The sequence below is a fragment of the Vanellus vanellus genome (genome assembly GCF_965231255.1).
Source record: "Vanellus vanellus genome assembly, chromosome: 16".
In the NCBI taxonomy this organism is placed as follows: domain Eukaryota; kingdom Metazoa; phylum Chordata; class Aves; order Charadriiformes; family Charadriidae; genus Vanellus; species Vanellus vanellus.
The window spans coordinates 16,431,534-16,454,538 of record NC_138921.1 but is presented as its reverse complement, the minus strand read 5'-3'; positions in this window follow the sequence as shown (position 1 = coordinate 16,454,538).

Sequence of the window (23,005 nt, the reverse complement as noted above, 5' to 3'; positions counted from 1 at the left end):
TGGCCGTGCTCGCGGGGACGGTGGGACTCGGTGGTAGCTCTTCCTGCTGGGACGGCTGCCGCAGACCATGGCGAGGTGCGAGAGGAGGAGAGGAGCCCTGCCGGCACCTCGTGCCCCTCAGCCCTACAGGGATGCTCTGATCCAGGTCAGGGGGCTGCTCTGGGCATTTGGACAGGAGAAAGGGGGAAGACACCGTCCCGGGGTACAGGGCTGGGGGGAGGCTCCCATGTCCCCCCTTCCCTGGGGTGTCCACCCCAGTGACAGCGCTGGGCTGGACCTCACCCTGTACGGGCACCGCTGCTCACCGTGTTCCCTGCTCCCGGTGCCGTGGGCAGGAGCTCTGTTGGCACCAAACCAGCCCCGGGAGCCCACCGGGACCCTCGGCTGGAGAGAGGGAGCAGCCGTGGCAGGGCAGGGGTGCAGGGGGTGGCTGGGCTGGGGGCAGCGGGCACTGGGCTTGCACAGTGGGGCCGTGGGACCCCCAGGGAGACCCCTGCCCCCGCCCGGGAGCGAAGGAGCCGACGCAGAGGCTGAAGCCCCACTGCCGGGTGCTGCGGAGCCACGAGTGCGTGTGGCAGAGCCCAGCAACGTTATCAGTATTCAGCAAACGGAGCAGGTGCTGGAAATGCCAGGCTCTTCTGGAGGAGCTCGCGCGTCAGGAGGGTCAAGTGGCTGCTTTGGTTTCCATTTATCAGCTCTTATTTTCAGGGCCTTACAGTCTGGACAAACTAATATTAGCAGGGTTCATGGGGAGAGTATGCAATGCAGCACTCAGGAAATCATTCATCTCTCCCCGCTGTCACAGACCAGCTTACAGACAGGCATAAATAAAAGTTTTATTGTCTTGCACCATCCCAACACACCAAAGCCGAGAGAAAAAGATGCAACAGATAATTTATTCAGCACATGTTATCCTTTCATTAGCTGCTCACGAGCCAGTGCTGACATCCGCCACTGATGGTGTTCCTAAATAACACCCTATTCCTCCTCTGAACCGCCTCCAAGAGAAGAGCACGTTCACCGCCCAGAGCCCTCACTGTGCTGGCCGATTGTCCCTGCAGAGGAATGAAGGGTACGACTGCATGTCCCCGTGCCGGGCTCCGACGTCTGAGAAGACCCTGCCGGAGCAGCCCCGCAGCCCCCCGCGGCTGCAGAGCCAGCGCCGGGGCTGACCTGCCTGGCTGCTGCGTCATTAACTGTAAAATCACAGAAGCACAGAATCATTTGGGTTGGAAAAGTCCTTTAAGATCATCAACTCCAACCGTAAAACGGCCAATGCCAAATCCACTGCTGAACCGGGTCCGCAAGTGCCGCATCCACACGTCTTTTAAATCCCTCCGGGGATGGCGACACAGCCCCGTCCCTGGGCAGACCGTGCCACTGCTTGACAACCCTTTCCGTGAAGAATTTTCTTTCTAATATCCAGTCTAAACCTCCCCTCGTGCAACTTGAGGCCGTTTCCTCTCGTTTGGGCTTATTTCTGTTCTCTGAACAGATGATTCGTATAACTCACGAATGCAGCAGGAACCGTGACACGCTAATTGCAAACGTTCCTTCCTGACTTTCCAATCGAATATTACCTCAACAGCATCTTCAGTAAGTATTTGCCCTAATTCGCCTTTTCCCTGTGTGTTTGCGCCCGAGAAGCTTGGCTCTCTGCGCACGGGGCCGTGGCCGCCGGGTGCCCGTGGGGAGCGAGGGGCGCGGGGTGGCCCCGCGGGAGGCGGGGGAGCGCCGTGGCAGCGGGGCCCCGCGCGGCGCAGTGGCAGAAACATGGGCGCAGCGCCGCAGCCCCAGTGTCTGCCCGGCCCTGGAGCCCTGAGGAGTTTTGGGCCAAGGCTGCTCACGCTTACTTACTTATTTTTTATCACCTTTCTATTTTGTTCTACTGTATTTTTGACTGGTCCTATAAAGTTTAGCGAGGGAGTTGTGACCTTTTCCAATGTGCTACAATTAATTTTTACTTCAGACGTATAATGAACTACTATTATCCATCACATGCAGATCACTGCCTTATACTAATAAATCATGCCTCGCTCTATCACCAGCTGCACTAAAGGTTAGACAACCCGTCCCCTTCAGAGCAGTCAGACATGCTTGCTATATTTTTTTAAGTGCGGGCAGCTTATTATCCATAACAGCGTGTGGAACGGGAGCAGAAAGGGCCCACTTGGAGCAGCTAGCTGGAGCATGTCACGCCGTAAAGCTGTGCTCGGGAGTAATATACTTTTAGTGTGCTTTTAATTGTGCCTTTTTTTTTTTTTCCAAAAGATAACTGCTAAACTGAGATGAGTCGCTGTCTTGGAGAGATCATAGTGACAGCAAACAGAGATGTGACAAACTCCATGGGCAGCGCAGACCACGCTGCCGTGGGGTGGGACCCCCTACCCCCCCTCATGGCTGGGGGCTGGGGCTGGGGCCCCCCGAGCATTGCCCTCTGCTCATCTTCCCCCTCTCCCTGCGGCAGACATCCACCCGCGGACACCCACCCTGTGAAATCCCCCGCCAGCCCCCGCCGCACACAGCTCCAGCTCCTCGTGTCCCTCTGCCATGTCTCCTGTCTGGGGGCTGCACCAGCCGAGGTGGATGCTGCCCATCGTGGATGCTGCCCATCATGGATGCTGCTCATCATGGATACTGTCCACTGCGGATGCTGCCCATTATGGATGCTGCCCACCGCAGACGCTTCCCACTGCAGATGCTGCCCACCGTGGATGCTGCCCACCGTGGATGCTGCCCGCCATGGATGCTGCCCGCCACGGATGCTGCCACCACAGTGCCAACGTTTCTTCAGCCATCGCGCAATGACGGGGAAGCTCTGCGGGATCCTTCCCTCACCTGGGAGGATTTCTCCTGCCTCATGCAGCGTGGCAAACAGACCGAGACGCGAAGTCTCCAGTTCAAATGCGATGTGACACAACCTAATGGAGTAAATACAGGTACAACAGGCACTTAAGGTGCTCATAAACTATGTATTGTTTCTTTTTGGATTGCGCTGATGTTATTGCAGATACTGTATGAAGTCTGAAATAGGATCGCAGCAACTTCACTGCTCCCTTTCCCAGCTCCTTTTACTGAGGGGAAATTACTTGGCTGACATGCTGCATCCCCATCTTTTAAATGTATTTATTGTTCTATAACATTTCATACACTTCATACGCGTTCGGGAGAGCAATTCAGTATACCTGCCAGAAACGAGAGACGCATCGAGCACGCAGAAGCCCGGGAAGATAGTGGAAGCCCGGTGGAGCTGCAGTGCTCGGTGACACGGCGGCAGGGCTGGGCGCGGAGCGGAGGTCCCAGAGGGACTGGGCACCCTGGCTTTGGGGGGACCAACCTCATGCCCAGAGGGGATGGCTCCATCCCCGCACCCCCCCGGCTGCCCTTGCCCCTGCTGCTTCTGCCAGAGCTCGAGCACAGCCTGCTCGGGGGGCTCTGGCCCTCCAGCACGTCCCCTCGCTCCCATGTTCCCGGCTTCGCGCGTGGAGCTCCGAGGGTCCGTGGCTGCGGTTGGAGGGGATGCGCGGTTCCTGCGCGCAGCGGGATGGTGGGAGGCAGGAGAGCCTGAGGGTGTCATTAATGGCATTAGTTACTAGTTAATGGTCCCTTTTTTGCTCTGCAAGGCGCAGGACCCAGCACTAAGCCCCGGTCTGCCCCCATTCAGATGCAGTGACAAGTACAGAAACAGCTTAAAGTATTGAAATAGAAATTGCTGGTCTAACAGGAGATTTAATGTTAAAATGTTTCAATAAAATAAACCCCTAAAAGCTCCCATTACTTCACAATTGCTCTGCAGATCCTTGTTAACTTTCTATATATAATACCAAGGGGCCTCACGGCCGGCAGCCGGAGTGCCGGGGACTCTAATGAGAATATCAGGGAGAAGAGGGACCCTCGTGGCTGCACGCACGGCGCACCACCGCTGCCAGCTAACGCTGCCGGCTCTCAGCGGCTCACAGGGCACGGTGGCACCGCTCCTCAGTCCCTGCGGGTGGGAATGGAGGGAACCGGCTCAGCAAACCCCCCCGTGCCCCAACCCCGTAGCCGTTTGCCAGCACCCCCCTCCCAAGCACTGCCTCTCCCAGGGACAGGGCGGTGGCGATGCTTTCGGGGCAGAGCCTGGGGTTTTCTTGTGGCTTAACCAGAGGAGAAGGATGCCCCAGTCAGCCCCTCTGCAACATGGGCACGGCCGCCGGGACGGGCGGTGTTTGGGAAGGGTCCCAAGGCAGCAGTCGGGCCAGGCAGAGGCGGTTCAGCAAAGCCTCCTGTTCTCCCCAGTCATTAGCACGGGAACGGGTTCGTTATGTGCCGCCTCCTATTCCTGTCACCATCCGTGGCGCCAGAGCCGAGAATGAGAGTTTTGATGACTCGTCTAATCTGCAAAGGCAGCAGTCGATGGCACAACTCAGTGTCACCCCTCTCTTTGCTCCTGTCACCCTGCGGCCGGGCGGCTCCTCAGCACCAGACCCCGGCGAGGGGCCGCTGGCTGCCAGCCCTGTGCCGTGCCAGACCCACATCCCGGTAAAGATGTGTCCCATCCCAGTACGGATGTGTCCCATCCTGCCTCTCCTGCAGCCCCCGTGCCCCAGGGAGCCTGGGTAGCGCGTCAGGTCTGACTCGTGTCGGGTCTGGGACAGGAGCATCACAGGGATTCCCCGTCCCAGCCCCAGCGGGAGCATCACCAGGGCAGGACCGGCCGGGCTCCGCTGCCCCACGAGCCCTGGGGAGCCCGGCCAGCGCCCAGGCGATGCGTGCGCACGCGTGTGCCTGTGTGTGCGTACGTGTGCATTTTTTGGCACAAAGTACACGCCGTGCGCTTCTACGAGGCTTAAAGTAGACATTGCCTTTAAACACTGTAAAGCGCACTGTTTAATTTGAATGAAATACACTAAATAGCATGGTGTCAGGTGTAATTACATGTTACCAGCAGTGTGCCAGAAGTAAGTTGCTAACACATTGGCATGGTTACTGTACACTTGGGTGAATTTCAAACACAGTTTTGTTAGTATTGGATCTAAGGGAAGGAAGCCAAGTCTGACTATTGAGGAAAACAAGTGGAAGTGCTGTAGACTCATTATTCATCTCTCCTCTGCAGCTCTTGGATCGAATAACACGCTCCTCTTCCATTGTAACGGAGCCTGCTATCTCACCGCCTGCCTCCCCTCTCCCGCGCCCCGGCGCCTGGCCGAGGGGCTGCGGGCACGGTTCTTCTCTCATGCAGCAACCACGGCGGCTTTGGTTCTCCTCTCACTCAGCAAACACACCGCAGGTGGGTACGGGCCTGCGGTGCCGGGCATCAGCTGTAACGCCCGGGAGGGACTTGAGAGAAACTCAGGGCTTGGGTGCGATGCCTTGGTGTGCAGAGCCTGGGTCAAACCCTGACTCGGTGACTGGCAGAGATGGGAGCAGGGCCAGGAGCACCCATAGCATCATAGAATCATCAAATGGTTTGGGTTGGAAGGGACCTTAAAAACCATCATGTTCCACCCCCCGCCGTGGGCAGGGCCACCTCCCCCCAGCCCAGGTCGCTCCCAGCCCCGTCCAACCCGGCCTTGAACACCTCCAGGGATGGGGCAGCCACAGCTTCTCGGGGCACCCTGCACCAGGGGCTCACCACCCTCAGAGGCAAAAATTCCTTCCTAATATCTCATCTAAATCTATCTTCTTCCAGTTTGAAGCCATTCCCCCTCCTCCCATCACTCCATGCCCTTGGAAAAAGTCCCTCCCCAGCTCTGCTGGAGCCCCTTCAGGCACTGGAAGGGGCTCTGAGGTCTCCCCGGAGCCTTCTCTTCTCCAGGCTGAACCCCCCCACCTCTCCCAGCCTGTCCTCCCAGCAGAGGGGCTCCAGCCCTCCCAGCATCTCCGGGGCCTCCTCTGGCCCCGCTCCAACAGGTCCATGTCTCTCCTATGTTGGGGGTCCCAGAGCTGGAGGCAGTACTCCAGGTGGGGTCTCCCGAGGGCAGAGTAGAGGGGAAGAATCATCCTCCGGCGAGCCCCATGCTGTGCCGCACCGGCCCTGAGGCTCCCAGTTCCCCTTCCCTGGGAAGCTCCGGTGGGCAGCAGCCCTTTGGAGCCAGGGGCTGTTGGGCAGCCCAGGGCCATACCGGGGCTGCCGTTTAGGGCTGGTATCGGGGACACCGAGGTGGAGGGGCTCTGCTTTGCCCATCCACGGCGCTGTTCCTGGTGCGGGGCTGCAGCCAGCCCCGGCTTCAACAGGCGCCGCGGTGCTCTCGGCTCCCGGCCACCGCGCACCGCAGAGAGCGAGCTGCCATCTGGCTGGTGATGGGGCTCACATTAAAATGGAGCTATGGCTCCCTAAGTAAAATATTGATGAAGAAGGCCTGAAGCTAGGAGTGGAGTAGCCTGACTGTATTTCCTTCCCATTTTTAATGGCTCGCTGCTTCATGCCAAGAAGACTAAAGTGTGTTATTTGGCTCCGGATGAAAATGATTTCAATTGGGTAGTGAGCCTGTCATTTGCATCTTGAATAAATAGGTTCTAACAAGAAGAGATCTGTTTAATGGAGAGATTTGGGGAATTCAGACTGAATCCAGCCCGACTTAAGGTCCTGAGACAATAATTGGGATGAGCAGACTAAAGCCGAGAGCTCTTCATGGGACTAGACAGCGTATGAGGGTTTAAGTAGAAATTGAACCATACAACTCTGTCAGTGCATCTGGAATTGGAAATGGGATGTTTATAGGCCTGGGAATTCGCGCTCCCTGCACAAATTGTATATTGTGTATAATAAGCTGCCCTGACTTGTAATGAGTGTGGCTGGAAATTAAGAGACATCATTAGTCCTTGAGCAGCAAATTGCAGGCTTCCCCGCTACGGCAGAGGCATTGGCTCAGCTCCTGCCGCCGGGTTCGCGGCGCCCACAGCCGTGTCACTCGCACCGCTGGTAAAAGGCAGAGCCCAGCGGGATCCTCACGGGAAGACGGCACGTGCAGGGGCTCCGCGCTGCCTCGGGAGCACGTGTCCTCCGTCTGGGCATGGGGACCCTCCTGGGAGCAGCTCTGGTGCTTCCCAGGGGTCCCCCGCTCTCATGGGGCCGGCACTGGCAGCCCCTGTGCCACCCCTGAGCTTGCTGGAGTCCCCAAACAATGATGCTGGTGAAGGGTAGAGGACAGGGTGCTTCTCCTCCTCCTCCTCCTCCCTTGTGGCCACAGCCAAGGAGCTTGAGGCAGAGTGGGAGCAAAAAAGCGAAACAGGCACAGCTGGACATGGACACCTTTGTCCCCCGGGCGAAACTCGGGGGCCGGGGACGTGCACTTCAGAGGAGTGGGAGCTCCCGTGGTAGATCCCGGAGTCGGTGGTTTGGTGGTGGTGTGTCCCGGAGCTGAGCGAGGCGATGCCGCGCGGAGCGGTGCCGGCGGGAGCCGGGTCTGCCGGGAGCAGAGCTGCGTGACAGCGCTACAGCCCCCACGAGGCACTGTGGCAGCGAAGGCCTTGCAAAATACTTCCAGTTTTGGCTGTAATATTTTGGCTCAGGAGAACTGTGCTTTTCAATTAAGAGTGAAGATTCTTAAGAGCAAACTGATGCTATTTGCAAAGAAAAGAGTAAAAAGCCGCGGTTAGAAGCCAGTAGGTGCAATAATTTCCAGCGGCTCCAAAGCAAATCAAATTCCTGCTCAGATCGTTGCAGGTCGGTGAGGCGGGATGGGCACAAGTAGGATGGATGAGTTGTGTCATGAGATTTTATTTTTTAAGCCTGTTTTAAAGCGGTGTGTGCTGATGCCGGACCCAGCGGAGCCAGAGGCTCCCGGCTGCGCCGGGCTGGGTGCTTCCGCAGCTCCCAAGTGCTGCCATTCTCCACGGCTGAGCGCGGCGGCGCGCGGAGCAGCTCCGGAGATGTTCCGCTCACCCTGTCAATGTGTACTTGGGGAGTCCTTAATCCACGGGTCGCTGACGTGATAAACAATAATGTCTCTTTTGGAGCTGTTACGACTTATCATGTTAATGGGCACTTAGGGAGTCTTTAATTGGTGATTTGTGCATGCACTGTCACAAAATTTTAAAACACATTTACCATCATTTCTGGGGTGTTTTAGAAGCACAAGTTCACTACACTGAGAGATGAACAAGCAAACCCACCTGAAGTCCCCTTCCCCGCCTGCTGCGTCAGGCGGAGGGCTGCCACTGCCTTTATTAAACCTACGAAGATCCGGGCCAAAAAGGCAGCGGCAACAAGAAGCTCGTCTTGGCGAGCCGCTCCATCCCCGCAGCGCCCCGGCAGCGAGCCCGGCGGGTCCCCGGGGAAGGCTCACTCGCCGCGGTTTGCCTCTCCGGCAGCAAACTGGTCCTGCTGGGGATTCCCCCCGGGGGCTGTGGCACAGCCGAGAGCTCCACAAACGTCTGCCCCAAAGACCTGTCGCCTTCTCTCTAATATTTGGGTTTGAGCAGCAGGATAAAGAAATCTTCCTTACTACCAGGCTGAAACTATTTCTGCTCTGCCCCAGCCAGGTGCAAAATGCACAGCTGAATTACTGAGTTACTGGTCTAGCACTGGGGTAACTGGGTGAACTGGGCAGCCTGCGACAGAGATGGGGTCAGAATTGCGGGTTCGCCTTCAAGAGCGGGTGACCCTCACGGCAATGGGGACACCGCCACTGGGGCACCCAGGGACTGTGGGGGGCTCCTCGCCAGGGCGGCGAGCACCGGTGCTGGGAGAAGCCGTAATTAATGGCACCTGCCCTTGCTGTCAAGTTCTTCTTCATTAGGAATAAAGCGTGTGTCACTGCATAATTAAAATTCTGCATATTTTTAAAACAGTGCTTTCTAAATAGAGCTCCAGTCATCTGCAGCGATTAATCCAATCAGCCCGGTGCACTTGCTGCCTTCAGGTGAGTTAATCTCTCCCTCTTCCCGTCTCTATTTTTTCCCTAACTCTCCTCCCAACCTTGCTGGTAACAGGCGCGGATTGAGCCAGAGGACTTTAACTGATTGAGTTACCATAGCAATGCTATTCGTCACCGCTTTGCCATCTCCAGCTCTGCCTACAGCACATCATACTCTGCTTTCTGTTTACCCAAGGACCCGACTGCGCGCAGCCCCGGCACCGCCTGCCCGGAGAGCCACCGGCAGCCGGCGAGCCCGGCGGAGCCGGGACGGGCACTGCCTCCCCGGGGGCATCAGCCACCGGGACCCCGGGAGCGCACCCCGGCGCTGGCTAACCCCGCAGGGCTCGGGAGAGGCCAGGCACCGCGTCTCATAAACCCCACGAGGAAAAGCAAAATCCAGAACAAAAGAATATCGCCGGATGCTGCTCAGCACCCGCCATCGCCCAGGGACAGCTCTAAGTTAATTCAGGTCCGGAACGGTGCTCTCGCGCAACTCCCCCTTCCCCTCGTCACCCGTGGGGAGAGGTCACACTGGAAGACGCAGAAACTTGTCTCCCAGTGGCCCGAAGGAGCCCAGGAACTGGTGCAACTGGCCACCACGTGTCCTGGGTGGATGTGGGAATGGGGCGGTGCGGTCCTGCTCTCCTGGGGAGCGCGCAGGGCGGCGCTCAGCACTGGAGCACAACCCGGGGGACCGCATCCCTGCCACCCCCGAGCCCCCGGTGCTGGGGCAGCGACCCTGCTGCCGTCCCTCCAGGGACCTCCTCTCTCTGTCCTCGTCCCCTCGGGCAGGGCGGGCAGGGGGGGCTCGGGAAGGCGGACGCCGCTCCGAGGTGTCCCTGGCACACGGTGCTGCACTCGTTGCACGGAGGAAGCGCCCAGCTCTATGGGATGGAAACGAACGTGGGGCTTCCAGGGGACGCCGGGCGCCGGGTATTGTTGTGCCAGCGTGAGCGTGTTCGCATGAGCATCATCTGGCAGCTCAGGAGGGAAAGAGCGCGATAGGCTCTGAAAAATTCATTGAAATGTTGGGTTCCGGCCAGAGAGAAAACATCGCTGAATGGCAACATAAAAGGAAATTGTCCCATAACATTCAGAGAGCACTTCGGTATTTGTCCTCTTTATTTTAAAGCGTCGAGGATCTTTGGGAAACACTCTGGAACGGGACTTTTATAGATGGTCTAAATTAAACTTCACTTAATATTATAAGCAATAAATCCTCATTGTCAGGTTTTGTTTAGCGGGTATAAAAATGATTGGTAGGTGCTGTAGCTTTTTCCCGAGACTGGAAGATCAGTGTTTTTTACAGTACGGCTTTGTCCCCGGCGTGTGAGAAGGAGAGACCTCCTCCCAGCCCCGGCGCATCCCGGTGCGGCTCTGCAGGTCCTCTCCCACGCTGCGCTCCTCCACGGGGATGGGCCAGGAGGCTCCTGCAGTTTTGGGACAGATGCACGTTTTCACCTGATTGCAGGAGCTGCAACCGCGAGGAAGCCATCAGCTTCTTCGAGGAAGACCCCGGGCAACCCCTGGGCTTCGGAGGCTCCGCGGGGGGAACGGGGAGACCGTCGCTGGGGTCGGGGGTCCTTAACGCCTCGCGCAGCCCCGGCTGCCTCCGGGCCCAGACGCTGCCGGTGGGTGCCGGAAGCAGCGGGGAAATTCCCTGCGCAGCCCACACCGCCTGTACCATGGCCTCTTTTTTTCAGCTGGTGAGAGGCGAGCGAAACAAATGAGAGCATTGAAACATGAAATACTTTTCCATCCTTGAGCTTTCTGCAAACCGTGCTTTTACTGGAGTTAAGGGAATACGTTGGGTCATTTTTTAATGTTGTGTTTGTTGTTTTTTTTTAAACTTTCACAGTATCTCTAGGTGTAGCCGCCTGTCCCTTGAGGTCACCAGTCCGGAAAACCTGAGTCCCTTTGCCGTGGGAGCGAGCCGGTTCCCGCGGCCGTGCCACGCGCTGGCCTGCGCGCCCGTCTCTCCCGGGGCTGCCGAGCGACGCTGTGCCGGGGAGCGCTGCCGGTGAGAGGAGGGAGCCTCTCTTTTCCGGAGCCTGCACAGCAGCATCTGCCGGCAGCCTTTAAAATGATAAAAACCAATTTAGTGTCGTTTATGATGGAGGAATAAGAGAAATCATACAACAATTACTTACAGGAGATTTACCCCATTCTATATAGTTAGGCTGAACGTGGCATTTCCAGTGACGTCCCAGCTGTGCTGCCGGGCCAAGCCGCTGCATTGGGGATGCAATTTCAGAAGAGATCTTTAGGTGCAAATTGATTTTGCCATGAATATTTATGCAGCGTGCGAGGCCGCGCGCGTGCGAGAGGGGGAAATGTGGGGCTCGGCGTGGGATGCCGGAGCAGCCGGCTGCCCTGCTTTCGCCCGGAATAATAATTGGAATATTTATAATCTTGCCATGGATGAAATGCCTGCAGGGAGGGGGTATTCCTGCCGCGGCCGGGCTGCCGGGGGCGGCCGGGGTGGGACGCTGGGCGGCGGCGGGGCTTGCCCTGCGGCTGATTTGGAATGCGCACAGCATCCCTGCGCGGTGCATTCCCCGGCAAGAAACCCAGGAAAGACAAGAAAAATGAAGGCAGGCGCAATCTCATTTTCTGAGGGCTGCAAGTCAGCCAGGAAATGGCTATTATTCCATCGACACTGTCGGTATTAAGTTATTTCCTTCACTAAATACGAGAATGTTCATGAATATCTATTGAGTTCCAGGTACTGGCGTCTCCCAGCACTGCGGCTCACTGATTGTAGCTTTATATTCCTCCGACAACACACCTCAATCTCACATTGAAGTGAAAGACAATAGTATTTTAAATTGGTTAATAAATCTCTAGATTGATGCTCCTGGAAGGCCCGGGAACTTCATCTCTATTACACGAATAAAAGTGATAACATTTTAACCACTGAAGTGCTAGGAATTTGGGAAGCTCCTTCCCGATGCCCTTCAGGGCGGCTGCATCCCCGCAGCGGGACCGGCGTCAGGTGCAGCTGCCGCGGGCTCTGCCTTTGGGGGGAAAGTATTTGTTTTTCAAGAAATTAATCCCATCCGGGCAGGAGGCGGCCGTTGCGCCGTCTTGGCTCCTTTCTCCTTGCTCAAGCCTCCACTCGGGCCCATATAAGGAGTGGAAAATTCCCTTTTAACAGGCAAAATGGAAGCGGCTCAGCTCGCCCGTGGCGGCCGTGGCTCCGCTCGGAGCCTTATTTGGCTCCAGGGATCCCCCTGCACCTCATCCCCAGCACTCTCCCTGCGCCCTTCCCGGGCGTGAGCAAGAGGGCCCTCGGAGGGAAAAACGCGTTTATGCCCCCGGGCACCGTCCCCAGCCTGGAGGACGCTGTCCTCGTCCAGCGATGTCACACTGCCCTCGTCCAGCGATGCCATGCGGGTCCCATGCGCGCTGCCGGCTGTGCGGGGCTGCAGCACACACATCCCTCTGTGGGGTCCCGGCTGGCTGCGCCCCTGCCCCAGCCCCACACTCCCCCGACCCCATCCTCGCGCAGCCCCACGCTCCCCCGGGGCCAGTTCGTGTGTCCCCCCGCCACGCGCCGGCCGGGGCTGGGGCTGCGCCGCGCCGCTGCCGCAGGTGAAATGTCAGTGGGCAATTTTCCGCTCCTCTCCTCCTCCCCGAGATCGCCTTTTGTCTGCGCGCCGGGAAGCGGAGCGCGATCGCTGCCTGCTGCCGGTACCAGCCTGCGGGGCCGGGGCGGGAGGTGCAGGATGCGGCCCCTCGCGGTGGGGCCGGTGCCAGGCGGTGCACAGCCCCGGTGAGCACGGCGTGACCAGCACTGCCCCGCACTCCCGGTGGTGCCCGTGCTTGGCACCGTTGCTGCCACTGCTAAATAGGATTTGGAAGAAATAAAGTCCTCTCGCTTCCTATGAATTCTTATAAATTATAGGGAGATGAGAATATTTTAATATAAACCAAAGTATTTCAAGTACAAAGAGCTGTTCTGAAAATGTATTGAATATTTTTTCACTGATGTTTAGTGTCTGTAAGATTCCTCCGGGAGTTCACAACAAGTGGAATACTTAAGGATATGGTGCCATAGGTTCTTTCAGTATTTTCTTTTCAAGGAAAGTAACCTCTGAATTATCTAGGAAGTACATGAACAACATGAAAGGAAGATTATGCACAGAAAGAAAAAAATATGCCGAGAATTCAATTATGCAAAAAAAGTGATGTGCTTTGCTTAATTCCCCAAACACATCCCCGCACTGTAGTCAAGACAGCAGAACTCAACGCATGCAGACAAGGTTTCCAGGTCACCCTCCCTGGCTCTTTCTGATCATTTCTTGTTGCCATTGCTTCCGCGTTGTAGGGTGCTTTGCAGGCGTTAGAACAGCAGGGCTCGTTATGTCCCTCCCTGTGCTGTGCCGGGGCGGGGGACCCAGCGGGACCCAATGCTGCAGAGAATCGCAGCGGAAATTCCCACCCGCTCTGGCGGCTCGGGCCAGCTCTGGCTCCGGGGCTGCGGGGCGGTTTGGGTCACGGCCCCCCGACGGGAGGGGAGACGCTGGGGTCCAACTTCACCCTCCTTATTTTCATCAGAGGCACTCTTCCCAAACCCCTCACGGCCAGTTTTGCTTCTTAAAGGCATTATTTACCATACGGACAAGGTAACGCCTGCCCCGCAGCCTTTAGCGCGCCCGTGCCGGGCTGCGTGCCCTCCCGGCGGCTGAAGGAGGGGCGATGCTGCGGGGTGCAGCTGATCGGTCGGCTCCGGCTTTTGGAGACCCCCGTCCACCCGACTGCCCTCTCCGCTCTTGTCCTTTGCACGACACGCTCCACATCCCTGGGGATGCTCAGCGCCGTTACAGATGAAATTTAACTGTTGCGGATTTGCCCGCAGTTTTTCCTAGCCTGGAAGCGCCCGAGGAGGCCGATGCAGCGCTGCAGGCCGGGTGGGCTCGCGGGGAGCATCCCCCCCACGGGAGCCTGGGCCCCCAAGGGGTGCAGTCAGCACACCCGGCTCCGGGCATCCCAACCCCCACGGCCGGATCCAGCCCTGTCAGCCCTCATTGCAGCTAGGTCTGTTTGCAAAGGAAAAAAAAAAAAATCAATATTTTTCTGCCCGAGCGGCTCAGCGTGTCTGTCAGTGGCGGGGATGGGGCACGGCACAGGAGCACGGCACAATGGGCACCACGGGGGGAAGTGCCCGGGAGGGGGGAAGGGAAGCGCCCGGGCCCTGGGCAGGGGTGACGGGTGACGGTTCTGCTCTTTACGTACATGTGCTTTGCCCAGGCTTGCTGTGGGGTCCAGGGCCAGAGGCAAAAGGCACTGGGAAGGCACTGGAAAGGCAGAGCTGAGCTTTACAAAAGCATCTGAGCCATTAAGAGCCAAATTCTTGTTCTCGGAAAGAAGAGAGAATGGGACGATTTAGGTGTCCAGAATGTTTCCTTTCAGATGAAAAAGAGCTTGCTCTGAACCTTTCCCATCACATCACCCCAGCCTGCTCTCCCCATCCGCCATTAACCCTCCGTTCCCACGGGCGCCGCATCCTCCCACCACCCCGTTCACGCCTCCATAAGGGCTTTCTCTGCCAACTTCATCCTCAGCATCTTCTGCCCACGGAGGGACCCTGAGGACCCTGGCAGGTCCCCACCGCCCCGGAGGACACATCTCCCACCTCTCTGACAGTCCCCTTTCCCAGCCAGCAGCCCTGCTGGGGTGTCTCCAGCTTGGCAGTGGCTCAGACTGCTTTTCTCTGATTTTATTACTCTGCAGACACTGCCACTTGCAGCCCTGTTGTGGCACAGCCGCTGCTCCTCCAGCGAGGTGACCCGGCGGTGCCGCACGTCGTGGCTGGGGACCTGCCGGCTGTCCCGCGGTGGCTGCTGAGCACGGGGGCGCCGGGCAGCATCCCCCCGGGGCCGCGGGGCCGTGGCTGCATCGCGGTCCTGCACTTGTTCCAGCACTGGCTCGGAGAGTTTTGCAACCCAAACGCCTTCCCAGCCCGGCCTCAGATGTGTTCTCATCCCCTTCTCCAGCCGAGGAAACAGCCCAACTCTGGAGCATCTTCAGACCAGGGGGGTCCCCCCCCGCGCCCCGGGCTCCCCCCTTGCACACACCGAGCCAAGTCACGCTCCTCGGTCTCTCATTGCCGGTGGCAATGTCATTGGGCAACCTGGCTGCTAACGAGGGGGGTGGTGTCACCCTGCAGGGCTGCACCCTGGCTGGCGCGGGCATCCACCGGGACCAGGGCTGCGGTTTGCCCGGTTTGCCCGAGCGTTGTGGTTGTGTCTTCGCAGCACCCTACGAGCCCGCGGGGAAGCAGGAGGTAACGGAAACGGAGGGTTTGCCCATTCAGCAGGGGGGGGGGAAGAGGCGTCGGGAGCAGCACACGACAACAAGTTCAAAAGGGTCATTTCAGTCCACTTTTAAATAAATCTCTTCTCTGTGTGTCTACAGCCGCCGCACGCGGTGCCTGCGCAAGCGGAACTGCCGTGTCGCTGCCCAAAAGCGGGGCAGGCCCTGGCCGTGTGTGACGTCTTGGGCTAGAAAATACTTGAAAAGGGAAAAACGAAGCAAGGAAGAAGCAACTCGCGCGTGGTGGGGAGGGTCCTTCGCTCCCTTCCCCTCCGAAGGGCTGCCCCGTGTCTCCCAGCGCGGGTGGGGGTCCGCTGCGCGCTGCCCAGCCCGGCGCAGGCGGCTCCTCCGGCAAAGCCTCTGCCGTGGGGGCTCCAGCCTTCCCGAGGCTGCTCCTCTGCGTCTGCTCAGCGCACAAACCGTGCCTTTCCTCTGCCTCAGCACGCCCAAAACTTTTCATAGTAAAAAAAATGAAATAAAATAAACCGGTACTATTCTGCTGTTTCAGGGGAGCAAGGGAGAGCGGTTTAATGACGTTGCAGCTCTTCAGAAAATTCTCCAGGTGAGTTGTCCCTGCGCACGTTGGCTTATTCTCACTGCTTTCCCCCCGCTGCCCCCGGGCCCCAGCTCCCCCCTCGGAATGTCGAGTTCTGGTTTCCAACCCCAAAAAGCTCTTCCCGGTGCTGGTCGGGCAGTGAAGGAGGCAAGAAGCCAGATACCCCCGGCTGGGTGCCCTGGGCACCGGGGGAGCTAGCCACGCTTGCCAATTAACGTTTGCCGCTGCCGGGGCAGAGTTTTGATAACACGGGGATGCTGTTTGTTTATTTATTTATTTATGGCCCCATTAGTTGAGACATTTGCATCCAGTCTTGGGGGGGAAAAAAAAAGTGTCTTCTCCGAATTGAATGACATGAATTATTTCGACCTAACTTACTAATTAAGACCTCATTAGCAGCCCAAATTTGTGATAGATCAGCAGCGGACTTGGCACAGTGGTTTAATTTAATGATTTCTTGCATTACTTTGTTAATCATCTTTAGTCTGATTTAATTTATGCCAATGTGACTATCCTAACTTCTAATTAAGGCATTGATGGCGGGGACACCACCACCGCACAGGAATTTCAATCAGGGGTGGTACAAAAGCAGCCCCTGCTCCTTAGCGCTCGAGGGATGGGGGGGGGGTGGACGGCGCCCACCCGGCGCGCGCTGATTGCCGCCCGCAGCCCTGCGCCGGGCACTGGCTCCCGAGGGGGTGGCTCCCTGTGCGCCCCGAGGCTGAGCTCATCCCGGAGCCCCGCGCGGCGCCCGGCACTGCTGCCGCCCCTCCGGGAGCGCTTGCTCCAGCGGGAGACGGCGGGCGGGAGAGCAGCGTCGGCACGGGACCGGGCACGGAAAATTAGAGAGTTTGCAGGGAAGAACATCTGCTAATGCGAAACATTTACGCTAGTCGGTATAAATTTATTTAGTGCAATAAATGACATAATTGAATCTTTATTTCCTTAATATATTTCGCTAAAATAACGAATATTTTGAGTATCCCTGGCCTACAGATGTCTTTCATAGGAACGCATTTCCTGTAATATTACTCTTGTATAAAACTGACATTTAAACGGTTTAATAAATGAGCAGTTGTTTGACTTGTTTCAGTTTCAATACATTCTGGTATATTAATAAAATATATTTCAAAAGGAAGCTCGATAGACCGTGCTATAAAAATTCGTGATTTATTAGAGATACATTTTCTATTAGTTGGGACAGATACTCAAAATGTCATTAAGGTTAAAATAATAATCAATCAAACTAATTAGACCCTATTTTTCATATGCAAATATAATTAAGCATACATTTCTCAATAACTTTAAAGAGAATTATTGAAGCTGCACAAAGTGTGCTGAGTCCTTACTTGAGCTAATGAAACGACAGCGTCTTCACTTGCATATGCAAACAAAATTGATTAGCCACTTCGCGCCTCGCCTAATAACTGGGGGAGCGGCTGGGGGGAGCGGGGGCTGCCTGCGCGGCGGGGGCTGTGGGTGCCACCCCGCGGGGACCCCGGAGCCCCCCCGGCCCCCCGCCTCCCCCCCGGCCCCGGGACCACCGCCTGGGCCGGGCTTCGGCGTCGCGGGCGCCTTGCCACAGGCACCGGCCGTGCCGCGCGCGGCTTCGCAGGGAATAACACCGTCTGCGGATAGGGCTTACCGCTGTTTGCTGGCGTTTTCCCCGGCAAATCATTCTGACTGTTTATTTCAAGGGAAAAATACCATTTTGCTACGAGAAGGGTTAATAAGAGATGTTTATTTATGAACTCGGCATATTACTGTTGCATAATTTGAATACAGTGCCTATGAGCTTTTTTTATTGCATGCTATAATTTCATTTTTAAAGCTTTCCCTATGCCATACTTTAAAAATGATATCGCAAACAAGAAATAAATTCTGTTTTGCAGCTGTGCTAACTATATTTACCCATGGGATACACTATTTTGTCCTTGACATAAATCCCTTGGGATTTCACTCAGAATTACTTTGGCACGCCACATTCACTACATCAGGGTATTGTGCACCAAGTCTATCGCGGGGACTCTGGCTGAGCCGCCGCATCGCTGCGAAGAGAAAGAGGCACTTGTTTAGCATATTACCATGAAAATCAGTCAACTCGCACATTAACGATTGTCAAGAAACCCAGGCGAGGGAAATAAGGGAAATAACTGCGGATTAAACCAGCGAGGATCCCCCAAGCAGAGGCGGGGGGGCGCGGGGGGGGGGGGCGATGCCCTCCCACCCAGTGCAGACTGAGCATTGCCGTGCCGGTCCTTCTCCCGCTTATCCCATTAATTAAAATTTAATTTTAACACGGGGCTGAGGGACACGGTTTAGCGGTGGGTTTGGCAGTGTTGGGTTAATGGTTGGACTTGATGATCTTAAAGGTCTCTTCCAACACAGATGATTCTCTGATTCTCTGATTCTCTGATGATTCTCTGATGATTCTCTGATGATTCTCTGATGATTCTCTGACTCTCAGATCCCACAGCCGTCGTGCCCATCCCTGGGCACCCCCAAAAGTCCCCAGGTCCTCCCCGGGTCCCCTTCCCTTCGCAGGGCGGGGGGGGCCTCGGCGTCGCTGTATGTGACACGCATTTATTTCATTCTTTTTCCAGAATTTGCAGCACCTCAAGGCTTTATCCGCCGCTGCTCCGTACGCAAACAGGCAGGTAGCCGACGCCTGAGGACGCGGGCGCCCATCAGCAGCTCGGGTCCCTGCGCGGCCGGCAGCTCTGCTCCTCCCCAGCCCCAAGGTGGTTAAGCCACCTCTGGGTACGAATCTTTCGGTTAATTGGGGGCCTCATTTTCTGCAGGTGTCAGGCTCCAGGACATCAGATTTAACGAAATTCAGCTTCTCCGCTCAACAGCACAGACAGAAGCACCGGAGCTGCCATGAAAGGGGGTTGGTGCCTTCTGCACATGGTGGGAACCGGTAGCAGATATGACACTGTCAGCATCTCTCAGGGGACGAGCATATTTTTGTCGATCATGTAGCATCAGGTTCTCGTGTCACTGCATTACGGAGCTTGATGGCACTTAATACACCATGACAAGGTGTAACATCAGAAATGGAACACAAAATGAGATCAAACGGCATCGTGGTCCCCAGAGGGCCCGATCAAATCCAAGGCATGGAAATTTGAAGGGGAAAAAAAAAATGCAAACTCTTTCCCCCCCAGAAACCTTTTGAATCCTATTATCCCGGGCAGCCAGCAGCCAGGCTGGGCGCCCGTAGGGAGGGGGATGTGGGCCCCCACGGGGTGGCCATCCCACCACATCCCCACATGCCACAGGACCCGCAGACCTCCCTGCCCGTGGCCCCACAACGGAGAGCAGCCCCAGCGCCTGCGGTCCCCGCTGGAGGGGGGACACCCCAGCCCCGGCGCTCACCCCGTGCCCGCTCCCCCAGGCTTTCCTCACCGCAGCAATTCCAGCCCTCGGTACGCGCCGAGAGCTGCTCGCCAGCCTCTCCTCTCCAATATCCAGTTGATTAAATGCCCCCCCCCGCCTTCATATCCATGCGGGAGCATCCCAGAGGGGGCAGAGCAACAGCCTGCGGGCACCGGTGCTGCCGCTGCCCGTACCCACCTGGGACGGGCAAACAGCCCCCGGCCATAAATAAGGCAGCGGGGACAGTGGGCAGGGGATGGGGCACGGGGGGGCTGGGGAGGAGCGGGCACGGGGGGAGGACGGGGCTGTGGGGCGAGGAACCTCAGGGGGAGAGCCAGAAGAGACCCTCAACAAGGAGGGAGGGGGGCAGCCACATGCGGAGGGGGAAAAGTGGGGGGTGGAGGGGACCCCTCCTCGGGGTTGAGTGTCAAACTGCCGCCGTGTCCCCTCCCCGGGCTGAGCAGGGTGACCCCCAGGAGAAGGTCCTGCCATGCCGGGGGGCTGCGGGCAGCGACTGGCCCAAGCGGGGCAGGGAAGGTGTTTCCTGGGAGGGGCCCTGATGGGCAGTTTCTGATCGTGCAAGCAGGTTCCTTCAGGGAAATGGGTTAAGGACAGAACGCTTTGGGGGAAGAAAAAAAAAAAAAGAACCATTTTTCACATATCTCAGCAATTTCGAAAAAAGGAAAGAAGCCATTTTTCAGCAAAGAACTCTTTTCATTTGGAAAATGTTAACCAGATGTTCGCAAAAAACTACGTCATGGAAAGAATGAATGAGATGCCTTGGTTGGGACTAACCCCGCGTCCCCAGGGAGCTGCTGGGCTGCGCTGCCCTTCGCCGAAACAAAGGCAGATGCACTTTGGAAGCCCCCACTGGCGAAAGAGTGAACACCCAGCGCCCAACGGAGGGGGTCTAAACTGCAGTGGGTGCAGAGTGTAATTGCAAACACACGCTGCCTCTCCCGAAGAAAGGGCTTCCTTCATCCCGCCTGCATCTCGGGCGCCCAAACCTGCGCGCGCTCCTCCGCCGAGACTAATTTCGCCGACAGTTCGTAGCCCCAGATGCCGTCACCATCCCGGGTTAAGAGGAGCCACTCGCTGCTCTAGGTAGCTGCGTCTCACCCCCAAACTCTCACTAAAGCCCCCGTCCAGCAGGTCCCGGTGCCCACTCCCCACGCCCTGTGCCGGGCGGAGGCGGGCGGGCGCCCCGGGATGCTCACGGGAGTGCCAATGCCATTGAAAAAATGGTAGCGACTCAGACGCAGAACCACTGAAGTTTGCAGGGTTCTGGGCAAACCAGCGTTGCTATTTGCAACCCGAAGCACCGCACGCCTAACGGCGCTGCCACGGCCACACCACGTTACCGCTGTCCCCGTGAGTCGCTGTCCCCATGTGTCGCTGTCCCCGTGTATCACTGTCCCACTGGTCTCAGTACTGCTCTGGCTGCTGCCACATCCCCTGTCCTCGGCATGGGCACACAGCTCCCACCTCACCCAGCTGCCCCGCGCGGGCCGGGGACGAGAGGGCTACACCTCGTGTCCCCAAAGCCCCACGACAGAAAGGTGTGCACCGATGGCTGACCCCACCGCCTCCATCGGCTCACGGACAGGCGCCCGGCCAGGCTGCGGCAGGCGCTGGTGACAGCGGATGTTCCCGACCCGCTGCCATTTTGGCCTCTTTTTCCTGCCCCTGCCGCTGGAGGGAGCTGCCGGACAAGGGGCTGCGGGGCGGCTCAAGGCGGTCCTCCTCGGAGCCCCCACCGGAGCGGAGCGTGAGTCCTCCTGGCTGCCACAGGGCCGGGGCTGCGCCGGAGGCGGGGGAGCCCTCGCCTGAGATTAAGGGCAGGTGATGACTCTTTTTTTGTTTCCTGCAAGTGATAATTACCACTGCGGATGCGTTTGCATTAGGAAAACCCCGCACAGGTACGTGACCCCCCCGCAGAGCCGTGTGCCCGCAGAGCCGGAGGCGGCGTGGGAGCGGTGGCAGCAGCGCCGGCGTCGCGGCTGGGCTGGAGCCACTTAGTGCAAATTATGCGGCGAGCCCCAGAGCATCTGCGCTTTTACACTCTTGTCTCTTGTATTATTTTATTTTTTATTTTTTTTTTTTAGTGGCAAAAACTAAATCCAATCAGAACAAAAGGCCAAGGCAGCATCCGAACGGCAGCGAGCACTCTGCACAGAGGGCGAACAACCCTGTGCAGGGATCCTGGTGCCGGTTAAATGAGGAGTCTTCAGCCTCTGGCTTCACCCAGGGCCATGAAGATCAGCAAATCGCTAATAGGGCTGAACCTCCACCAGCAGCTGAAGGGGGAAAACCTGCCAGAGGGGCTGTTCCTGCGCTGCGCCCCGGTGGTGGCCGTCCGGGTCCCCCAAACCCCGCCAGCCCCCGAGCGACAGCACCACAGACCGGGGGGGGGGGGGGGCAAGTTGTGAATAAACTGAGATACAAACCAGGCGGAGGGACTTTGCGACACTGCAAGGTTAATGCCGCAATTAACAGACTTTGTCTATTTATTATGAATAATAATCGTAGTTGGCTTTTCTTTGGATGCCTCAATCTGTCTGTCTCTCCACCCATCCACGTATGCGCTGTCTCTCTCTTCCCCTCCGACCACCCGAGTTCCGCGCTCGCGCAGCGCGGCAGCGCCCTGCGGAACAGGTTGTTAGCACAAACGGATTATGCTGTTGCATCTGATGAACAGTGCCCGTAGCAGCTGCTGAGGGGACAGCACAAACAGGAGCAATTAACACCGCTTCTGAATGAAATGATAAACCCGGGATTGCCAAAGCGAAGCCCTCCCTACGCCGCCGCACAGCGAAGGTCCCTCCGGCTGCGCGGGATGTGTGGAAGCTGGAAGAGTGGCTCGCTCCTCCTCCCTCCTGGCTACCAACGTGGCCATCTGGGCTACTCGCCCCTGCTGTCCCCAGCCCCTGCTGTCCCCAGGCACCTCCCGGCTGCTTCTCCACAGCCCCACACTCCCCTCTCCCCTTTTACCCCCTCGGGGACGGACCCAAGGCTGAGCGCAGCAGCTGGGGACAGCCGGCCCCGGGGACGCACTGCGGGCCTGCTTAGGGCTTGGTCGTCTTTAGGCAGTCGTCTACTAACTGCCAGGCTGAGGGACATGACGCAGAGCAGGCAGGGACACGTCCCCGTGCCCACGGCTGGCATCGCCGGTCCTCCTGCACCACCGCGGGGCGAGGTCCCCTCCCGGCAGGACCAGCAGCCCCCACTGACACAACCCCGGGATCTTCCCAGGGGCATTTCTGGGGCTCGTTTGCCCAACTTTTGGCAGCAGGCGGCACCCTCCCTGCTCCCCAGGGCAGGGGAGGGCGGCAGGGGGGCCTGGGGACGGGGTGGACCTCAGTGGATGGCCGCGAGGGCTGCGATTCCTCCGTGCGAGGCGCCGGGAGAGACGCCTGCGAGACAGATGCCGGCTGGGGCGGGTTTCGACAGTCATGTGTCTCCATTTCATCACTAATATACACAATTAATAAACTTAATTACACGTAAAATTGCAGCAGCTGAAAAATGAGTGCAATTCCTTCTCCTCCAGCTTTGCACCAAGCCTTCGCCGAGGACGTGGGGTGCAAAGGCGTCAGCGCAGCAGCCAGCCCCCCCCGCCCCCCGCCTGGCCACGTGGCCCGTGTCCGCGAGGCGAAGCCCACGTGTGTGCGCGGGACCTGGCATGAGCTCTGCGCGGGGAGGTGGTGGGAGCCACGCAGGCAGCAGAGCTTTGGCATACCTTTCCGCCATGCCCCGTGCCTGGAAACCCCCCAGAGCCCCCTTCATCTTCGGCAAACCTCTCCCCCAGGGCCCTTTGCCGCGTCCTCGGCGCCGGCGCGGGCGCAGAGCTGCCTCGTCCCCCCCAGTGAGGCTGGGCGGGGGCCTCTCTTTGTGTCTGCGATGTGCCACT